Below are 14332 nucleotides of genomic sequence, written 5' to 3'. Positions count from 1 at the left end.
GGGCAACTGTAGCTTGAAGATGAAAAAACAACCCTCATCTGATATGTCCCTGTGGGCTTGGGAGAGGAACCCCTACTGTCTATCACTGTGAATCTTAGTCTCTTTATAAAATAAAAATTAATTAATTTTTTAAAAAGGGAAGCACCAAGCTTTAGAAGCTAAAATTAGGGGTTTAAAAACTGTCTTCAGAATTTTCAAATGCCTCAGAGAAACCATGTGTAGATCCCTACTGTGAGAGTCCAGTGATTGACCAAGCTTGATTCAAGCATCCTCCTTGTGAACTATGACCAGAAAAGGTGATAGCTCCCTTCCAGAACATGTGGTGAAACCTGGCATAGCAGTCTTGCCTCCAGAGGAAGCACAAACACAGCCACTGAAGAAATTGGATGGTAAACAGCCCCTTTGACTTTTTGCTTCCACAGAAAATAATTATTACTTAAAAATGAAATCTCTTAGACAGAAATTTGCTAAAATTGAGCTCATGGAAAGGCACAGAGAAGTGAGGATGCAGAGGGAAAGGAAAAGGTAATTAAAGAGACTTTCCCATTGTGGAGCACAGGCTCTGGACACGCAGGCTCAGTGGCCATGGCTCATGGGCCTAGCCACTCCACGGCATGTGGGATTCTCCTGGACCGGGACACGAACCCATGTCCCCTGCATCGGCAGGCGGACTCTCAACCACTGCGCCATCAGTGAAGCCGCAATGAAAGAGACTTTTGTCGTTGAAGAAAGATTAGAAATCACCACTGCTAAATTTGATAGACCCCAATTTAAGATATGATATATAGCCATAATTGTCCCTATTTATTTTTTCAGGTATTTTGTGGCAAAAGATAACAAGTACTTGTATGTGCTTGTAGATAATTTATTTGCTCTTTCTTCCATATACACATTCCCTCTCATGTATGATTTTATGAATAGCCAACTGACAACATTAACTCATTAACATGACGCTCATGAGACAAGCAGAGACAGGCAGTATAGAAATAATACTGGTTTCTTCACTGTTTTTTAATGTTTGTTTGTTTGTTTGTTTGTTTTGTTGATGGGGAAGGTCTTCAGCTTCTAACAGGATTCAGTAATACACAGTTCATTCTCATACAAGTAAGAGGAACCAGGCAAAACATATCTCACTAGTATCTGTAAATAAGTTTTATTTCATTAAAAAATATTTTTATGGAAATGAAGTAATCAATTTTATCATTAATCTTTTTTGTATATGAATAGTTAAAGCCCTCAAAGGAATAGGAACCAAAAGACCTGAAGAAACAATGGGTAACTAGCTTTATTGCTTTTCTGACTGTCTGGTCATGTATGTCTGTGGTAATTGCTGAACAGAAAAAAGTAAAGAGAAATACAAAATATTTTAGAAATTGGTTTTTCTATGTGCTGCATAGAAAATATCAGGACATAGACTATCATTTATCTCAAGTTAAGTTGTCGGTTTTTGCCAGCTTTAGCTTCTGAGTGATTTTATATAAGATCAGTGATACCACAGGTAGTGAACAAGTTATTGAAGGGAATTATTACCTGCCCACAGTTTGTACTTATTGAATTTTCATATGTTTCATTTGAGAAGATTTTTCTTTTTCTTTTCTTTTTTTTTTAAGAAGATGTTGGGGGTAAGAGTTTATTAATTAATTAATTTATTTTTACTGTGTTGAGTCTTCATTTCTGTGTGAGGGCTTTCTCTAGTTGTGGCAAGCGGGGGCCACTCTTCATCGCGGCATGTGGGCCTCTCACTATCATGGCCTCTCTTGTTGCGGAGCACAGGCTCCAGACATGCAGGCTCAGTAATTGTGGCTCACGGGCCTAGCTGCTCCGTGGCATGTGGGATCCTCCCTGACCAGGGCTCGAACCTGTGTCCCATGCATTAGCAGGCAGATTCTCAACCACTGCACCACCAGGGAAGCCCGATTTTTCTTTTTATACTAAGACTATATATTTCTAGAAATTATGTTTCTATTTTACTGGGCAGAAGGACCTATAATTTACTTCAAATATTTTTGTAATTTTCCATAGCCACTTTAATTTTTACTGTACGTTATTTGGAAACGCTTGTCTTAACAAGTCAGAAGCTGCTTTACCCTGGGCTTTTCCACATGGAAGATCATCTGATGATAATGACATATTTCCAACTGTGGCGGGGAAGCTACCAGGGACACAGAAGACCTATGCAGATGTCAAGACTGCTGAGTACCGTACTGCCAAGGTTGATGCACTCCGACACTAAAGTCTCTTTAAATTCTTTTCACATAAAAGGGGAAATTTGAAGTTCAGCCTCCAGGAAAGAGTATTAAAAAGACCAGAAGGGTTTCATCTGACTTCCATGGGTGATAAAAGTCATCAATCCAAAGCATTACTAGTAGATGGCTGATTCCCTAGTCATTCTTCCATTTGCTATAGATGGACAATGATAGTGCTGTTCCATCAAGGGAAAATGATCCCTTCTCCCCTCAAAATGCTTTTTACAAGGCAAAGGTATAAAGTGCTAGATTTATTAACAATTTCCATTTCAAGAGAGGCACTGGTTGTGTGGCAGTAAAGCTGTGCTTTAATGCAAATGCAGCACTTCAAGCCTGTTTTTCTGATGCCTTCACAACTCCTGTAAGTAATGCATCCCTGGGTAGGATCCTTCATTTTTAAACAATTTGGGCAAACTGGTTCAAGTTGTAAACATACAAATGTACTCCCTTTAGCATAATAATAGTTTTGCAAACACTTGGAATTTGCCAATATGCTTTTCTAAATCTGATTGTTATTTGATTGCAAACTGGGAATGTACCTCAGTGAATTTCACCCCCAATCAAGGGGCTCAGGACAACAGAAAAGTGAGCTTATATTACAGCGAAATTTAAGCAATGATAAAACTGTTTCATGGAGTTGAGAAGAACTGTATCCAAGTTCTAGAAACTGAAAGTATTATGAGAAACTTCTTTACTCCCATTACCCATGATAGATCTCTGAGTCCAACAAGTATTCATTGCACTGTTTTAATATCTTAAGCAAAGAAACCTAATTCAGCCTTATTCTAATCTTAATTTACTCTTCCCTTTACTATATGTTTGCTTTTTAAAAGAATTATAAAAATGTCAGTGTATTGGTTAAAAGAATAAAAATATTGAAACTCTCAAAGTGTTTATTATTTGGCAGATAAGAAATTTCTTCTTGTTGAGCACCTGAGGATTATTTTCAGGGTAAACTCCATGAAAAGGAGAGTAAAAAATTTTGAAAAATAAAAGTCTCTCCAAAAGTAGTATAACCCAGCTTGGGTCAGAACACATCTATAACTGTGGACTAGGACTAGAACTGAGAGGAAATGATAGGTGCTATTCTTAAAGCAATAATTTTATAGTAATGTGTTAGCAAAAGAGAAAAATACATTAAATGGTTTGGTGAGAAATTGAGTTACAGAAAGATTGTGCAGAAAAAGAATCTCTAAGTCAGACATAGTAGACAGAGATAATTTGGAAGAAAGGGGGTCATAAGTGTGAACTCTACTTTTTTCTTTAGGTTGTTCAGGTATCATTTTGGGCTCTTTTTTGCTGCAAGTGTCAGACAAACCAATTTAAAATGGCTTAGACAATAAAGAAGGCCTATCAGCTCATAAAACTGGAAGGTCCATGGTTTAAAAGTTTAGCTCAAGGATATCAGGGGATCTCTGCTCTACATTCTTATAAGGTCAGCTTATTACCCAACCAAACATCGGTCTGCTTGCCCAACGTGCAGCAGAGCCAATCTACTGGCATTGGATTGTGATGAAGGAAAGTACAGCATTTATTGGCAGGACACCAGCAAGGGGAAGAGGCAGCTTATGCTCAAAAGACCCAAAGTCTCTGACGGCTTTCGGGGAAGGATTTTTAAAGGCAGCATTTGAGGTGAGGGTTGCAGCTTGTGGACTTTCTTCTGATTGGTTGATGGTGCCATAGCAGGGTGATGTTTCGGGAATCTTAATTATCAACCTTCTAGTTCCAGCCAGTGTGGGGTCTATGTGCTTGTGGTCAGCATGTAGTCAACGTTCTCCATTGGGTAGGAGTCTTAGCTTCTGTAGAACAACTCAAATATATGGGTCAGATTATTATGTATATCCCTTGAGGAGGAACTGGGAGCCCTGTGATTCTGTTTTATTGTGCAACTATTGTTTAAGCTATTGTTACTCTTCTTATTTGACTGCTTTTCCCTTGTTTCTTTTTTCCCTCAATTCTCCAATCATTAACTGTTTGAGTCTACTCTATGAAACATGGGGAAAGTCAAACAAGAAGCATGGGTCTCAGAGGGGTTTGTTCCCAGGAGGGCCCCACAGGGTCCTACTGGGTTTCAAGCTTCCTCCTAACACATGTTTCCACATGTTTTCAAAATGGCTGCAGCAATTCTAAGCTCCACATCCACACAAGGGGCAAGATCATCTCCGGTGTAGCTATTTTAAAAGACTTTAATGGAACTTCATGGCCTGGAATCTTCAGCACAATTTCCTTTGGTGAAGATCATGTGGCTGCCCCTGAACAAATCTCTGAGGACAAGAACTGGTGGCATATATTGATGGACTCCAGCCTCTTTTTCTACACCAAACTCCATGGAGAAGTGGATAGCATTGCATTTATTGGCCTTCAGTAAAGCAGCACCCACCTCTGGAACTTAGGTAATGTCAGTTTTCTCTGAAGCACTCAGGAAATGTGGGGAAAAGATAGTTAATTGAACAAAATTCTCAGTACTTAGTAGGAGCCAGACATTGGGAAACAGATGCTGGGTAAGAAACCAAGAAATGTTCACTATTCATAAGCATTTCTTTTCAAGATTAACTATCTTCTTATTGCCACTTAAACAATAGCATTTATTAAAATTCACCTGATTTGGCCATTTATTTCACTGTATTCATGCTTTTATTCCCAGATATCTTGTGCTGTTTCTGTGGAATATTTTATTTATTTAACTTTTCCTTTTTATTTTATTGACCTTGTAATCACCTATAAATCTTTTGTCCAGCTTGTCATATGTTCTTCCCAGTCTTTTTTTTAAATAAGTAAATAAATTTATTTTAATAAAGAAGAAAAAAGAACTGAATGAAAAATGTAAGTAAAATCAAAGCCTCTTGACCTAAAGAGAAGACTTGAGCATACATAAAATACAAGCAGTATAATAGCTAATTTATAAGAAAATAATGCTAAGGAATGCATGGTAAAAGGAAAAAAGATTAAATTAATAAAATGAAAGAACATATCCCCACAGAAGAGAATGGTGGCCTCACATACCAAAAATTGCTCTATCTGAATAACATAAATGAACAAGTTAGCAGAAGCAGTAAGTAAAGATATAACAAAACAAAAGCAGTTTGTGTTGAAGGAAGCTGGCTTACACATTATTTTCAAGGCAAATTAATGAAAATATACCAACACGTAGTCATATCATAGTGGATACTGAACCAACGATAAGAGAAGAGTATTACCGTACTGGTAGGCTGAGGTAGGCATGTAGAACACGAAATAATTATTGGAAAAATATATGAAATAGCATATTGGGCTTACAAATTATAGAAAACCAGAACTATAGCTGCCATGCATTTTTATGTACGTATTAACCAATGATTTCTTTTTTATTTGCCTTTCTTATTTTATAATCTAGTTTGTACCAATCATTTATACCAAATGTAAGATATCAATAAACAAGCTTACCCTGGGTGTTGCCAGGGAAGTTTTTAATTTTAAAAAGCTCATTATATACCATTAGTTAGCCAATTGGTCCTTATCTTGACCAAAACTCAGTGCTAATATTTGGAGAACAACTTCCCAGTCTTTTCTTACTAGCCATATACACTCTCCTCATCTAAGCTGTGAATACCATGGAGGATAAACTATAAAGACATATTTATTATAGATTCATTTACCTTGTGAAAAGCCTAAATCAATAGGAAGATAGAAGAACTAATCAACATTGCAATTGTCCCTTAAAAATTCTATCCCCCCAATTTTTATTATTCCCCAGTTAAGACTTATGTTTTACTGCATTTTCTGTTATTAGTACATGTGTCTTTGTATACCCAAAGCTACATTATTTTATTTTTGCAAGGAGTATTTTGTTATCATACTGGAATGACAAGAAATTTAGACAAAAATTTTATAAATCTCATTTCATTATTAGACACCATTTCCAATTAGCCATACTTTAACTTTTAAATGGTTTGAAAATCATTTACTGTGGGTAATGGTATATTATCACCTATAGAAAGTTAGTACTAACTGGCTAGAATTGGTTCAGCATCAACCTGACACCTGGTAATCATGAGACGTTCACCCCATCAGCAGAAATGCCCTTCCCCACTCAACTGAAGGTTCTGCCTCCTCTTTCTGGGCCTCAGACTACCCAGCTGCATAGCTGCCCCTGCTGCCAAGGACCCTCTTGCTCCATCTTCCACACCTTCACCTCCCATCTCTTTGGACTCAAGCTGAAATTTTTTAGATGTTTAAACGTCCTTCAGTCCTTGGTCTTTCCCATACTGTTGCCACTGTCTGGAACAGCAAATGGTTCTTAACCGGTTGCACATTGGAATCACTGATGGAGCTTTTAAAAATCTCAGCCAAACAGCCCTCAAGACAACTTAAATAATAATAATATCTGGAGGGTAAAGCACATGTATCAGTATTTATTCCCAGGTGAATCCATTGTGGAGTCAATATTGAGCACCCTCTCTTCATCCTGTCAACTCCTGATTCTCTTCCACATCTCTACTTCAGTAGCATTAGAGAAATTTTCCCTCACTTCTCAGATGAGATTTGGTCTTCTGAAAGAAGCTTTCACAGCTCTTGATTTTTTTTTACAGCACTTTTCACACTTGTAAGCTACTTGAGAGGAGGTATGGTGTCAATTTTGTTCACAAGTGTGTCTCCAGTTCCTAGAATGATAAGCAAACAATAAATATGAAATGATTGGTCCTGCTCCCTAGGACAAACCCATTGAAATCAGATTGCTGTTCATAATGAGACCAATATGGAAGCTACTGCCACGTTGTAAATATGCACTTAAAGCTCTGAATGAGTGAAAAGAACAATGCAACAGTTTTACAACCAATACTATAAGATGCAGCATTGTTCACAGCACTTAGGTCTAAATCTGCAGTTACAATCACTTGTAAACACAAAAACTTGCTTAGTTCTCAACCCCTTTCTATGAATGGAACAGCTTTACCTCTCAGCCTATCTCCATCAAACACACACACACACACACACACACACACACACACACACACAAGTCCACAACCACCAAATGAAGTGCTCTGAGTATAACTTGCAGTGGAATGCAGACCAAATCACCTAAGACTCAGAGAAAGATGAAGAAAATTATTCTTAAGCCAGTTTAATATCTACCTAGCCAGTCCTTATTTTCTATTCCAGGTTAAAACCTTTCTCAATGGTACGGACAGTAGAAATAACCACTACCTTCAAGAAAAGTCCTACCTGGACCTATGTTGTGTATAATGAAATTCCCATAATAATTCAATAACAGCCCATTCTAGATAATTGAGTCCTTTATTTTATTTATTTATTTATTTTAATTAATTTATTTATTAATTTATTTTGGCTGTGTTGGGTCTTTGTTGCTATGCGCAGGCTTTCTCTTGTTGCTGTGAGCAGGGACTACTCTTCCTTGCAGTGTGTGGGCTTCTCATTCTCATGGCTTCTCTTTTTGCAGAGCACAGGCTCTAGGCATGCAGGCTTCAGTAGTTGAGGCATGTGGGCTCAGTAGTTGTGGCTTGTGGGCTCCAGAGCTCGGGCTCAGCAGTTGTGGCACATGGGCCTAGCCGCTCCATGGCATGTGGGATCCTCCCAGGCCAGGGCTCAAACCTGTGTCCCTTGCATTGGCAGGCAGATTCTTAAGCCACTGCACCACTAGGGAAGCCCGAGTCCTTTAACTTTAACCTTGCAGATAAAGAACACTACTGATTAAAGCAAATGGATGATTTTTTTTTTTCTTTACAGATTAGAATGAGTCTAACATAAACATTAGCTTCACATAACTTTGAATTGCACACACAAACACATACACTCAAACATACAAATAAAATTGTGATATATTTTAGACCAGACATAATAATTGGAAAGAAAGTAGCAGAATGACTAATGGGATATGAAATGTCAAAATACAGGCAGATGCAAATCAGAACCTGGTATTTTCCCCAAGTGGTAGGAACAGAATATGATTAGAGATTTAAATTAATTTGGAAAGTTATGGTGTAGGATTTCATTTCCTTATTCCTTAATGACTTCTTAATTAATAAAAATCATATTAACCAGAATGAGCCTTTCCTTTAATCGAATCTGAAAATTTGATTACTTTTGGATTCAAGTTAAAATTTAATTTTTAAGCCAGTTATTATAATTCTTAACTCTCAGAGTGTCCAGTCCTAAATATCAGATGCTGAAGCATACCTTAATTATCTAATTAGTGCTACCACATAGTCTGACATATAGTAAATGTCTAATAAATATTATTGAATGATTTAATATTTAAACAAAATAAACTCCTTGCAATCAAATGGAAAAACAAAGTCAAAACTTTGTTTTATAAAAAAAGACATACTTGTTATTTGTAAAAAAAAATAAATTTATTATAAAACAAATATATCTTTTACCTTTTAATAAGTTGATGACATATATAAAGTATGTAAAATAATATTGTAGTTTGACTCACAAGATTAAAATAGTTTTATTTCAGTCTTACCATATTGTGTCAAGCTTAGAATTTTTTATATATTTGTCTGTACACTAATGAGGTATAGGTAATTTAATTTTTTTCAACCTTGTTGAGGTATAATTGACAAATAAAATTATAAAATATTTGAAGTATACAACATGATGATTTGATATATGTATACACTGTGAAAGGATTACATCACCAAATTAACTAACAAATCCATCACCTCACATACTTCATATTTACTTTGTTTTGGTGAGAACATTTAAATTTTACTCTCTCAGCAACTTTCAATTATACAAGAGAGAGTTATCACTCTAGAGTTAGAGCTATAATTACCATGCTATAAGTATGGTAATTACCCACCCCCAGCCCCTGGCAACTACTTTTCTACTCTCTGTTTTTATGAGTTTTACTTTTGTTTTTGTTTAAATAGATTCCACACATGAGATACCATGAGGTGGTGTCTTTCTCTGGCTGGCTTATTTCATTTAGTCTTAAGGTTCATTCATGATGTTGCAAATACAGGATTACCTTCCTATTTAAGGATGAATAATATTTCACTGTATGTATATATACCATATATTGTTGATCCATTCATCTGATGACAGACACTTAGATTGTTTCCATATCTTAGCTATTGTGAATTATCTGTGATGAATATGAGAATACAGCTATCTCTTAGAGATAATAGTTTCATTACCATTGAATATGTTCCCAGAAGTGGAATTGGTGGATCATGTGATAATCTCTTCAGAAACTTACATATGGTTTTCCATAATGGCTGTACCAGTTTATTATATTCCCACCATTAGTGCACGAGAGTTCCCCTTTCCGCACATCCTTGCTAACACTTGTTATTTCCTGGTTTTCTGATAATAGCCATTCTGACAGGTGTAAGATGATATTTCATTATGGTTTTGATTTGTATTTCCCTAATACTTAGTGATGTTGAGCACTTATTCATGTACTTGTTGGCCATCTGTATATCTTCTTTGGAAAAAAATGTCTATTCAGTTATTCTGCCCATTTCTTAATTTGATTGTTTTCTTTTTGCTATTGAGTTATATGAGTTCTTTATATATTTTGGATATTAACTTCTTGTCAGATATATGATTTGGAAATATTTTCCCCCATTCAGTAGCTTGCTTTTGTTTATGGTTTCTATTGCTGTGAAGAAGTTTTTAGTTTGAACCAGTCCTAGTTGTTGACTTTAGCTTTTGTTGCCTTTGCTTTTGGTGTAAATCAAAAAAAAAAAAAAAAAAAAAAAAAAAAAAGGTGTCACCAAGACCCACGTCAAGGAACTTATCACCAATATTTTCTTCTAGGGGCTTTATGGTTTCTAGTCTTACATTCAAGTCTTTAATCCATTCTGAGTTCATTTTTGTGTATGGTATAAGACATTGGTCCAGGTCTTTTCTTTGCATGTCACTGTCCAGTATTTTTAGCACTGCTAATTGAAGAAACTGTCCTTTTCCCATTGTATATACTGTTCTGATTACCATAGCTTTGTAGCACAGTGTAAAATCAGGAAGCACTTGTTCTTTCTCAAAATTGCTTCAGCTATTCTGGATCTTTTGTGGTTCCATACAAATTTTAGAATTATTCGTTCCATCTCTGTGAAAAATACCATTAGAATTTAGATACAGGTTGCATTGAATGTGTAGGTTGCTTTAGGTTGTATGGATATTTTAACAATATTAATGCTTCCAATCCTTGAGCACATAAACTTTTTGAATTTATGTGTGTCTTCTTCAATTTCTTTCATCAATGTCATAATTTTCAGTGTACATGTCTTTTCTTGGTTAATTTTCTTTCCTAGGTATTTTATTCTTTCCTTCTTTTTTTTTTTTCATTTTAACATCTTTATTGGAGTATAATTGCTTTACAATGGTATGTTAGCTTCAGCTTCACAACAAAATGAATCAGTTATATATATACATATGTTCCCATATTTCTTCCCACTTGTGTCTCCCTCCCTCCCACCCTCTGTATCCCACTCCTCCAAGCGGTCACAAAGCACCGAGCTGATCTCCCTGTGCTATGCGGCTGCTTCCCACTAGCTATCTACCTTACGTTTGGTAGTGTATATATGTCCATGCCTCTCTCTCGCTTTGTCACCGTTTACCCTTCCCCTTCCCCATAGCCTCAAGTCCATTCTCTAGTAAGTCTGTGTCTTTATTCCTGTTTCACCCCTAGGTTTTTCATGACATTTTTTTTTCTTAAATTCCATATGTATGTGTTAGCATACGGTATTTGTCTCTCTCTTTCTTACTTACTTCACTCTGTATGACAGACTCTAGGTCTATTCACCTCATTACAAATAGCTCAATTTCGTTTCTTTTTATGGCTGAGTAATATTCCATTGTATATATGTGCCACATCTTCTTGATTCATTCATCCGATGATGGACACTTAGGTTGTTTCCATCTCTGGGCTATTGTAAATAGAGTTGCATTGAACATTTTGGTACATGACTCTTTTTGAATTATGGTTTTCTCAGGGTATATGTCCTGTAGTGGGATTGCTGGGTCATATGGTAGTTCTATTTATAGTTTTTTAAGGAACCTCCATACTGTTCTCCACAGTGGTTGTATCAATTTACATTCCCACCAACAGTGTAAGAAGGTTCCCATTTCTCCACAGCCTCTCCAGCATTTATTGTTTCTAGATTTTTTGATGATGGCCATTCTGACTGGTGTGAGATGATATCTCATTGTAGTTTTGATTTGCATTTCTCTAATGATTAGTGATGTTGAGCATTCTCTCATGTGTTTGTTGGCAGTCTGTATATCTTCGCTGGATAAATGTCTATTTAGTTCTTCTGCCCATTTTTGGATTGAGTTGTTTGTTTTTTTAGTTATGAAGCTGCATGAGCTGCTTATAAATTTTGGAGATTAATCCTGTCAGTTGCTTCATTTGAAATATTTTCTCCCATTCTGAGGGTTGTCTTTTGGTCTTGTTCATGGTTTCCTTTGCTACGCAAAAGCTTTTAAGTTTCATTAGGTCTCATTTGTTTATTTTTGTTTTTATTTCCATTTCTCTAGGAGGTGGGTCAAAAAGGACCTTGCTGTGATTTATGTCATAGAGTGTCCTGCCTATGTTTTCCTCTAAGAGTTTGATAGTTTCTGGCCTTACATTTAGGTCTTTAATCCATTTTGAGCTTATTTTTGTGTATGGTGTTAGGGAGTGATCTAACCTCATACTTTTACATGTACCTGTCCAGTTTTCCCAGCACCACTTATTGAAGAGGCTGTCCTTTCTCCACTGTACATTCCTGCCTCCTTTATCAAAGCTAAGGTGACCATATGTGTGTGGGTTTATCTCTGGGCTTTCTATCCTGTTCCATTGATCTATCTTTCTGTTTTTATGCCAGTACCATACTGTCTTGATTACTGTAGCTTTGTAGCATAGTCTGAAGTCAGGAAGCCTGATTCCTCCAGCTCCATTTTTTGTTCTCAAAATTGCTTTGGCTATTTGGGGTCTTTTGTGTTTCCATACAAATTGTGAAATTTTTTGTTCTAGTTCTGTGAAAAATGGCAGTGGTAGTTTGATAGGTATTGCATTGAATCTGTAGATTGCTTTGGGTAGTAGAGTCATTTTCACAATGTTGATTCTTCTTATCCAAGAACATGGTATATCTCTCCATCTATTTGTATCATCTTTAATTTCTTTTATTAGTGTCTTATAATTTTCTGCATACAGGTCTTTTGCCTCCTTAAGTAGGTTTATTCCTAGATATTTTATTCTTTTTGTTGCAGTGGTAAATGGGAGTGTTTTCTTGATTTCACTATCAGATTTTTCATCCTTAGTGTATAGGAATGCCAGAGAGTTCTGTGCATTAATTTTGTATCCTGCTACTTTACCAAATTCATTGATTAGCTCTAGTAGTTTTCTGGTAGCATCTTTAGGATTCTCTATTTATAGTATCATGTCGTCTGCAAAGAGTGACAGATTTACTTCTTTTCCGATTTGGATTCCATTTATTTCCTTTTCTTCTCTGATTGCTGTGGCTAAAACTTCCAAAACTATGTTGAATAAGAGTGGTGAGAGTGGGCAACCTTGTCTTGTTCCTGATCTTAGTGGAAATGCTTTCAGTTTTTCACCATTGAGGACGATGTTGGCTGTGGGTTTGTCATATATGGCCTTTATTATGTTGAGGAAAGTTCCCTCTATGCCTACTTTCTGCAGGGTTTTTATCATAAATGGGTGTTGAATTTTGTCAGAAGCTTTCTCTGCATCTATTGAGATGATCATATGGTTTTTCTCCTTCAATTTGTTAGTATGGTGTATCACGTTGAATGATTTGTGTATATTGAAGAATCCTTGCATTCCTGGAATAAACCCCACTTGATCATGGTGTATGATCCGTTTAATGTGCTATTGGATTCTGTTTGCTAGTATTTTGTTGAGGATTTTTGCATCTATGTTCATCAGTGATATTGGCCTGTAGTTTTCTTTCTTTGTGACATCCTTGTCTGGTTTTGGTATCAGGGTGATGACGGCCTCGTAGAATGAGTTGGGGAGTGTTCCTCCCTCTGCTCTATTTTGGAAGATTTTGGAAGGATAGGTGATAGCTCTTCTCTAAATGTTTGATAGAATTTGCCTGTGAAGCCATCTGGTCCTAGGCTTTTGCTTGTTGGAAGATTTTTAATCACAGTTTCAATTTCAGTGCTTGGGATTGGTCTGTTCATATTTTCTATTTCTTCGTGATTCAGTCTTGGCAGGTTGTGCCTTTCTAAGAATTTGTCCATTTCTTCCAGGTTGTCCATTTTATTGACATAGAGTTGCTTGTAGTAATCTCTCATGATCTTTTGTATTTCTGCAGTGTCAGTTGTTACTTCTTCTTTTTCATTTCTAATTCTATTGATTTCAGTCTTCTCCCTTTTTTTCTTGATGAGTCCGGCTAATGGTTTATCAATTTTGTTTATCCTTTCAAAGAACCAGCTTTCAGTTTTATTGATCTTTGCTATCATTTCCGTCATTTCTTTTTCATTTATTTCTGATCTGATTTTTATGGTTTCTTTCCTTCTGCTAACTTTGGGGTTTTTTGTTCTTCTTTCTCTAATTGCTTTAGGTGCAAGGTTAGGCTGTTTATTCGAGATGTTTCTTGTTTCTTAAGATAGGATTGTATTGCTATAAACTTCCCTCTTAGAACTGCTTTTGCTACATCCCATAGATTTTGAGTTGTCTTGTCTCCATTGTCATTTTTTTCTAGGTATTTTTTATTTCCTCTTTGATTTCTTAAGTGATCACTTTGTTATTAAGTAGTGTATTGTTTAACCTCCATGTGTTTGTATTTTTTACAGATCTTTTCCTGTAATTGATATCTAGTCTCATAGTGTTGTGGTCAGAAAAGATACTTGATACAATTTCAATTTTCTTAAATTTACAATTTCCTTAAATTTTCTTAAATTATTCTTGATGCATTGTAAATGAGATTATTGTCTTAAATTCTATTTATGATAGCTCATTGTCAGTGTATATAAATGCAACTGATTTTTGTATATTTATTTTATATCCTGCAACTTTACTGAATTTGTTTATTAGTTCTAACAGTTTTTTGGTGGAATTTTTAAATTCTTCTAAATATAGTATTATGTTATTTGCAAATAGTGATAGTTTTACGTCTTCCTTTTTGATTTGT

The 14332-nt window shown here is 35.9% G+C and overlaps 1 protein-coding gene across 1 annotated transcript in view; it reads left to right on the top strand.

The window, feature by feature from the left end:
- Nucleotides 1-14332, top strand: part of CNTN5 (contactin 5) — a 1437259-nt gene that overhangs the window by 391757 nt on the left and 1031170 nt on the right. The window lies entirely within an intron of this gene.

Source organism: Phocoena phocoena, chromosome 8, assembly GCF_963924675.1.
Source record: "Phocoena phocoena chromosome 8, mPhoPho1.1, whole genome shotgun sequence".
Classification (NCBI taxonomy): domain Eukaryota; kingdom Metazoa; phylum Chordata; class Mammalia; order Artiodactyla; family Phocoenidae; genus Phocoena; species Phocoena phocoena.
The sequence above is the reverse complement of the archived record's forward strand: the minus strand, read 5'-3'. Positions and strand labels throughout refer to the sequence as shown.